Source organism: Mus caroli, chromosome 2 (assembly GCF_900094665.2).
Source record: "Mus caroli chromosome 2, CAROLI_EIJ_v1.1, whole genome shotgun sequence".
Lineage (NCBI taxonomy): Eukaryota > Metazoa > Chordata > Mammalia > Rodentia > Muridae > Mus > Mus caroli.
The window spans coordinates 139,802,043-139,811,086 of NC_034571.1; positions in this window are offsets into that span (position 1 = coordinate 139,802,043).

Genomic DNA, 9,044 nt, shown 5'->3' on the forward strand with positions numbered 1-9,044 from the left:
CACCTTGGTGTTTTGAATGCTTTAGAGAGGAAGGATTTCCCCTTACGGGCCACCTGGTAGAGAGGGTTGCACCAGGGGAAGTGGCCTCTGTGGCACTGTCTGGAAGCACCCAGAACCTTGTGTCTAATACTGATGCTGAGGACAGAGAAATGAGGGAATGGAAGGCTATGGTCACTGTTCCCAATAAGTTGCCATGGGGTTCTAAGCTCTGTCTACTGAGAGTGGGGCGTTTGTAAAGCAGTGTGTACTAAAGTGTGGGTTGCGATGTGTTGCTCAGTCACAGTATTTATCTAATATGGGCAAGGCCCTGATTTCCATCCCCAGTATTGCAGAAAAAAGAAAAGAAAAGAAAAGAAAAACAGTTGAAGTTATCCATCCCAGAACAGGGTCCTCTCTTGGTGTTAAATCTTTCCCCCACCTTTTCACCTGTAGGTGCTGGCTTATGAGTGTCCTGGCTTCTTCAGGATATTCCTTCTCTGTGACAGATGAGATTTTATATTTCTTTCCGGTCACCTTTATATTTTATCCTTGAGTTATTCCCATGTAAAAGAGTGAGAAATTCTCCTTGGCATTTGATAGCAGTTGAATTCACTGGGAGATCTTTCAGCCTGTCTGCCAACACTGAGGATCCTGCCTGCTGGCTGAAGATGAAGACTGTGAAATGCCTTCACAGCCTATGCAAGAACGGGAAATGAGTGTTAGTGGCCCCGGGAGGCCCTCGCTTCCCTAGCCTCTAAATTTTCCTCTAACACTGGCTTTAGCTTTCAACAAACCTTAGCTGGTAGCCAAGAAAAATACTTTTAAGAACACCCCTTCAAAACCAGAAGGGGAAGATTTATAAATTTAAAACTAATTACAACAAAGCAGGAAGTTGAATTGCATGAATGAATCTTCCCTGTCACCTGTAAAGGGGCTTCGTAGGTAGAAGGTGGCTGCCCCTATCCAAGGATGCTCTACTCCTATCAGACCTTAGGTCATTCTCCATCTTCACCAGAGGCACGTTCCTGGACCACAGGCAAGTGGCATGTTTTAGAGAAGGAATAAAAGAAAAAAAATTGGCTTGCACTCCAGACCTCTCAGTCCAAATGAAGAGGAAACTCTGTACATAAGCGTTGCTTCCCCAAAGGAGAGAAAACGAGAAGGCACTTCCTATCCATTAAAGTATCCAAAACATTGCCGAGGGAATATTGAGCTGCTCCAGATGCTAAGCACGTTAAGTCTGAAGAAGCCAAAAAAACATGTCAGGGGTGTTCCTCAAGCAGACCGTTTCCTTGAGGAAGCTCAGGGTTCCCCAGTTGGTTCCTCGAGCAGGCAGCACACTTACTTAAGGACATTACAAGCTAAGATTAGGGTCCTGGGAGTGCAAGCCTGTTCTATTCTTCTAGCTCACAGGCTGTGCTTGAATGGTTCTAGAAGACTGACCCAGAAGAAGCAACTACAAGCCTGGACCACAGTGTATCCTTGCAGCTTTAGATACTGGCATCGAGGATGGGGCTAAGGAGAGAAAACTTCAATGATGCAATAAATAATCATAAATAGTGATTGCTATTATAATAAACAAGAGATTTTCTTTCTTTTTTTTTTTTTCCAGAGCTGAGGACCGAACCCAGGGCCTTGCGCTTGCTAGGCAAGCGCTCTACCACTGAGCTAAATCCCCAACCCCAAGAGATTTTCTATAAAAAACAAATATACAAGTAACAGCAGACATATTTCCAGAGATTATTAGCACAATGGATGGACTCCATGCTAAAGGCTTGGCCAGTATCATTGGCAAGGCAAACCAATATACAGTTTTTTCATTTTTTATGACTCATTTTGACAGTTGTGCCTTAAGGTATGACTGGAAAGGAAAAAAAGGAGTTACTGAAACATGTCACAGGTGTGTGGATATGGAAAAGAGTGTAGGAATAACACTGGGACTCTGTCAAAGTCTGCACTAGGAACATGCCTGTTGCTAGGTGTGTGTATCTCGAAGACATTTCCTAGCACAGCCTCTGGTGTAAGTGCTACTGTGAAAGAACTTCCAAAGACCGCTACTGTGCCCATATGAATATATTCTAGATAATACACAGCCATTCCCTTTCAAAGCAGGAATCCTTTAAAAGATAATTATTTTGTTGAACATAGACCAAAGTAGGTTGTGAGAATCATATTTTCAGATTCCATTTTAAGGTGAATATTCAGAGTGTGTTTCTCTTTCCAAAAAGTTCAATCTTGGGTGTTTTCTTGGTGAATGTGTCTCCTCCCTCACCTCTCTACCACTTCTGAAATCTCTACTATGTCCCTTCTTTCCATTACTCCACATCCTTCATTTCTTCCCTCTCCTTCCCTTTCCCTTTTACTTCCTGTCTCGTCCTTTCCCCTTCTCTCCTTCCTATTTCCTTTTCCTCTCCCCTCCTCACTTTCCTGATCTACTTTCCTCCCCCTTCTCCCCCTTCCCTCATCTCTCTTCCTTTTCTTTTTTCTTTCTACTCCTCTCCCTTTCTTTCCTCACCTCCTTCCTCCTTTTGTCTCTTCCTGCCTTCTGTCCCACCTTCCCTCTGTTTTCTTGTTCTCCCTTCTCCTCCCCTTCCTCCCCTCCCTTCCTCTGCTCTTCCTTCCCCCATCTCTCCAGTAGGTACAGGAGTGCTGTCTGAATTAGCAGGCCCTGGATTGATGATATGTATTGTAAAGAGAATCCTAGAACAGTGTGGCAGTATCCAGGCTTTCATAGTAGGCATCTATTTTCATCTCCTGGTGCATTCTTAGCTTCTTTTTTTTTTTTTTTTTTTTTTTTTTGGTTTCTCGAGACAGGGTTTCTCTGTATAGCCCTGGCTGTCCTGGAACTCACTTTGTAGACCAGGCTGGNTTGTAGACCAGGCTGGCCTCGAACTCAGAAATCCGCCTGCCTCTGCCTCCCAAGTGCTGGGATTAAAGGCGTGCGCCACCACCGCCCGGCTCATTCTTAGCTTCTTAATTATTGCTTTTTACTTAAAAAAAAAGACTCTCTGCTTAATTGAGTTGGTTCTTAGAGTGGACTATATCATGTTCAAAGACAAAAAATTGATATTTGTGCCTGGTTTTCAAAATAGAACCTTCTGAGCTCTCTGTATAGTATTCACTATAGTCATGCTGATTCTTTTGAAGCAAATATATATTGTATTTGTGTAAAATCATAAAATAACAGTAGTTTAGATCTGATGTTCTGCTCATATGTTATTCCTAATTTTCTTTTATTACCCTTTGCAACATTGTAAGGCAATGCAGCCTCCTTGTTACAGGGACCATTGGCAAACATAAACAACCAAACTCTAGTAGGCACACATCGCCTCCTGTGCCTCGGTCATTGAACTGCTCATAGGAAATGCTCCCCAGCTTATTCACAATTATAGCAGCACAGGAAAAGGGCAAACAGAGCCCAAGGGACAGCAGTGGTGGCCAAGTCTACTGACCCATCTGGGAAAGTGAGACCCTGCAGTGTAAGGAAGAAAACAAAAGGCATTCATGGTTGGATCCATTGGCCACATGGTCAAGGTCAAAAATCTAACCACCTAGGGCCAGATTCAATAAAGACCCGTCTGGCTTTTATGCCAAGCCACGGAGGCCTGGAAAAATCAATTTTCTGGAACTTGTAAAGTCTCCCATAGTCAAAGCAAAGTCAGCATTCCTCTCTGTTCTCACTGCTGCTGAGACGATGCAGAGGCTTGGGTCTGCCATGACCTTGGCTGCCTTCCTCAAGTCATAGCAGAACCATGAAGAAGGAAGAAAGGGGGCATTCCTCTGTGCTGAGCACTGGCACACTGCAGGCTGCCATGCCTAGAATTATCCCATGTCATTCACTTATTTGCTTGTGTTTCGTTAAACAATTTAGAAGACCCAGGTCTGTGCTGGGCTAGAGATTAAGAGAAGGAAGGTAAGAATACATGGTATTTATTTTCTGTGAGAGCACAGAAGGAGATAATCACAGTGGAGGAAAGCTGAGAACCCAAGAGGGACATGGAAGAGTAGCATTTCAATTTGGTCTAGGAGACTAAAGCTCTGTAATCAAGGGGTCAGAATAATGCCAGTCTTGAAGAAGGAGAAAGGTGGTGTTCACCCACTATATGTGAACATCAAATGCAATGATATAGAAATGGGTGGGAGTGGCAGAGAGGGAAGGAGTGAAAGAGAGACAGAAAGAGATAAAAAGAAAAGAGAGAATTCAAAGGCATGAATGAAATTGCAGAAAAGGGAAAGGATGCACAATGGAAAGGAGAGGAGAAAGAAAGAACACATGGAGGGGGGAGAGAAAAAGAAGGGGACTGTAGCATTCTGCATGTCTGAGTCCTGGAACTCTGCAAGGGCTATGTGAGCATGAGGACACAACAGACTAAAAAAAAAAAATGGCAGACACACATACAGAAATGCTGCGAAGAGTAGGGATATACTACTCACTCTGATAGAGGGCACCTACTAAACAGTGCAGAAACTCAGCACATTTATTATGTGTGCAGAAAAAGGAGGGGTCAGTTAGCTTCAGTAAGAAGACTCTGTAGTGGTCTCAGGCTCTGAACATCCAGGAGAAGAAAGCTGTGACTGATGCTTTCAGCACACACTGTCAACATTGGTACTTGGACCAGAGAAAGGCTTTGCCATTTACCTAAGCCAGGTCATGGGTAAGAGCTTGAGGTAAGTCCTTCACATATCAACAACACATATACACTCAGAACTTCATCTGTTCTCCACAGAGGATTAAAGGAAAAAATACAAAGAGAAAGAGGAGAGGTAGAAGAGGGAATATGGGAAAGAGGAAAAGAAGTTATGTGACAGAGCCCAGTCCTAGCCATTAGACCACTGGGAAGCAAAGAAGAGATAAGAATTTGAACTAAATCTCAAGGCTTGGGAAAGTCAAAGCAACAAGATTTTCCCCCTCTAAACAAAAGGGATAGTGTTGGCAAGTCATTTTTGACAAAGCATGCAAGTGTATGGAAGATACATTGGTGTAGAGCTGGAAAAGAGACTAGGATAGTATTTGTTGAGCTTAGAGGAGGCATGGAAAATCTTAGGGAAGTAAGTTGAAGGGGCTTGAGATCAGGAGATCAAATGAAGAGTTGGAGGTATGTAGGATAATGACCTAAATTTGGGCTTTGTTGATTGGACTAGGGACAGGGATGTGCATAAGGATACAGAATAGAGTGGAGGAGAATATAGAATGGAGGTCTTGAAGGGTGAAGTGACTTGTGAGCAGGATTGTGGGTTAGAGTAGATCTCCATGCAACATGATTCAAGATCAAAGGTAAATGAGCATCACCAGTCCGAGGGTTATGGTGGCAATTAGGGATGAAAATGAAGAAAACTGACCAAAAAAAAAAAATCAAGTCAAAAGTGTAAAGAGTCCTAGATGCAGCTCAAGACAGGAGGCTCAGAATATCATAAAGTGGCCTGAGAGAACAGAGGCACTCAACATGAGGGGTTTTATGACCTGCAGAATGGTCAGGCATAGCAGTTCTCATGAAATCATCATGATCAGTTCAGTGTCTGGCATCCCTGTGAAATGTGAAACAGGAAGGCCATATGATGCCAGCACAAAGGACAGTGATCTGGAAAGGGTGCCTGAGAATACTGGATAAGTTCAGACAGAATGGCCTCTTTGCTTAAGTACAGTAATGGTTGCCTGTTTAAGTAAGAATCCTTAAACCAAGTTCTTCTGCAAATGTAAAAGTGACCTTTGTGTGCCACTTTAACCACATTCCAAGCATTATTTCTACCTTTTGAAATATTTTAATTTTTTAATGGGCATAGTTAATTGTACACATTCATAGGGTCATGTGATGTACTTCAACACATTCACACAGTGTGGATGGGTAAAAATATGACTGACTTCCCCTTATCTATTCCCCTTCCAACCCTTTCTAATCTCTGGTTACCACTGTTCTGCATTTAATTTAGGTTTTTAAAATGCATATATCTGTGTACCATATGAATACCTTATACAGGAGAAGGCCAGCAGATGGCATAATGTCCCCTGGAACTGGAACTACAGATGGTTGGTGCTGAGAACTGAGCCCAGATCTTTAGCAAGTATGGTAAGCATTCATAAATACTGAGTCATCTCTCCAGCTCTATATTTCAGATTTTACTGGCAACATCCAGTAATTGTTGCTGTTTTTCTTATGCCCTGCCTTAGGCCAATATGATGTTCCTATCTGCATTCATGTCTGCATATCTTTTGCCTTTATCGTGCCATGTCTGCTTGGATTCTTTAGAACCCCAGGTCTTTTCTCTAACTCATCCATGGTCTTTAAGCCATTTTGCAGCCATTGTTAATTCTTCTAACTAATGCCAGGCCAATGGACTTGGGAAAACATTACATCTTGCTAGCTCCCACTTGGAAATCAAGGCCCAGATAAGGTTCCTATGTGTTCTTCGATCTTTCTTTACCTTTCTTTTCAAGTGCCAGAAAGTTCTATAGTATATGTGAGCAAAGCAAACCATGTCACTTCCTCTCACTGAACAACACTGAACTCAAATGTGTGCTATTAGATAAACTTCCCAATTTCCTTGATGTCTTTCCATAGAAAAACTGAATTGTGTTCCACACCTATAATGTGTATTTCATCCCTGAAGTTTGATTGCCAAGCTGAATTTGTGCTTCTTTTAGCAAAATGTAGTCTAGGATAGCCAAAACCTGCTTAACAGATCACCAAGAGAGAGGTTGCTAACTATTCTAAGACATACAGTCTACAAGATGGAATGTAGTATTGTATTGGTTTGAGTGGAGCAAGTTAGAAGCCAAGCTTGAAGCAAATGAGTAGGACAGGTCTGTGTGTGTGTGTGTGTGTGTGTGTGTGTGTGTGTGTGTGTGTGCGTGTGTGTTATGTGTATGCATACATTAGAAGTTAGGGTGGAGAATAAAAATGATTTAGCAGTTCATGGTTTAAAAAAAGTATGATGACTTTTCAGGCATAGACCTGAGTCACACTTGATGAAGTCTTTCAGCTTAACAGCCTGTCTGATCCAAGCAACTCATCCATTGCTGTGCTTGGGAGGCATCTGCCAAGTTCCAGTGTTGAAAAGTAGGTCCCCGATGAAGTAGGGTTCAAAGATGGGCTATTTGGGAGATGATTGGTTAGGAAAGTTCTGCCCTCATGAGCAGGTTAGCCCACAGGCTACTAGATTAATGGATAGCATCAGCGTGGCTTTGCTATTAAAGACTTTTTTGTCTACTATGCTTACTCTCCTTGTCTTGGGATACTTTCTTTTAGGTTATGATGCAGCAAGATAGCTCACACTAAATGCAACTACCAGGACTTTCAAAAATATTTTACCTCTACAAACGACTCTGTGCTTACTCATTTTATTAATGGCAGAGGAATCAAACAGGCAGCACCAAGATCGAGAGTTGTAGTGGGATCATTTGGGCAATTACTGTTTATTGTAATTGAAACTTAGGGAGCAGCAGACAATGGGCAAGAATGTCATGTGTGAGCACCATCCTCCCTGAGTCTGTGAATGAAGACCATCATCCCTACATGACAACTTGTTCTTTCTCTGTCATCCTTACCCAATCTACCTCTAAGGTAACAGGGATGCTTCGTCACTTAACCCATGGGAAGCTGGAGCCAGAGAAGGTGGCCAGGGTACACCCACCATAAAGTAGGAAGGAAGCCTCCTGTTCATGACAGTATGCAGGCCTTTGCCTCCCACTTTGGGCTGACTTCAATTTGCTCTAGTGGTATAAGGCTGATAGCTCACTGCAAAGCTCAAAAGACCAAGAAAACATTTATTTGAAGATTAGCAGGAGACCCCTTCCTCTAGCTTTCTAATATACAGGGTCAGAAAAGTTACAGGCTTCTAAACACCTCAAACCAGAAATAGGAAAATACAGCTGAGGTGAGGGATGTGTGGGTAAGTGTAGGGAGTGATGACTTCCATTTCCTATGCAAAGCTGATTGCTTCAAAAGACATCCCCCCCTTCCTCTCTCCACTACAGAGCAGCCGAGAGAGTCAGGTGGGTAAAGTCTGCAATCATTGGCCATTTTGTATTTGTTCATAGTGTGACCCATACTTTGTCACTGCAGGGAGTACCCAGTAGGCTTGTCTAGCACACCTGTATTAAAGAGCTGTGCAGACTCAATGAGTGACCTACCTGGGTCTCAGGTATTTCTAACTGAGAAACCTTAGCATCTGGACAACTGTATTAATACAATACTGTTAATCCACACAATCGTGAATTGTCTGGGTTTAAATGTTTGGGTTAATATTGCATTTATCTATCTATCTATCTATCTATCTATCTATCTATCTATCTATCTATCTATCTATTTATGTGTATGTAATATTTTATGATATTTCAGATTTTTGGTCATGAAACATTTGCAATATGTTCTATGACTTCATGGCACTTGACCTCAAATCTCATGCATTTCTCCTGTGCACAAAGCAAAGCAAATGAATGGGTGGAGTCTTGCACTGAAGTGTTCGGTTAAACACAGGTAAATTGTCATACCTCTGTTGTTTTTCATTTCATTTCTCCCAAAGTGAGATGAGACAGTACTTGAGTGATGATTTGTATGTTGGTAGGTCCTTGGCTCTTGCCTCCTAAACATGCTCTCCTGGTTAAATGAACACATGTATGCTGGCTCTTGGAGATGAATCACAAACATACTTGAGGAGCAAGAGATGGCAGAGTAAATGACATCATCACACCAAACTACCCTGCTTTAGAACTGATCCTGCAGACAGTTCTGACTTGGAGAGGGAGAACCACAGAGGGAAGCAGGAAGTCACTCGGAGCTGTTCCTGGACTGTGAAAAGATTGATGAAGAAGCTGTGCTCAATGGCAAAGGCTAGGCATGTTTCAGCAGCTGAGAGAAGTGAGTGGGGATAGGAAACCGCTTATTTTTACATGGTTTCAATATAAAGAAAACATGTGGTACGTACAACAACATTTTTACCGAATACTTGAGAATAATTTGATGGCACTTCTTTATTACCCATGTTTTCTCTGGATCCCTTAGGATGTACTTCACAAAACTTGCACTATTCTCCTGCAATTATAGGACCATTGTTGATAGGAACCCACT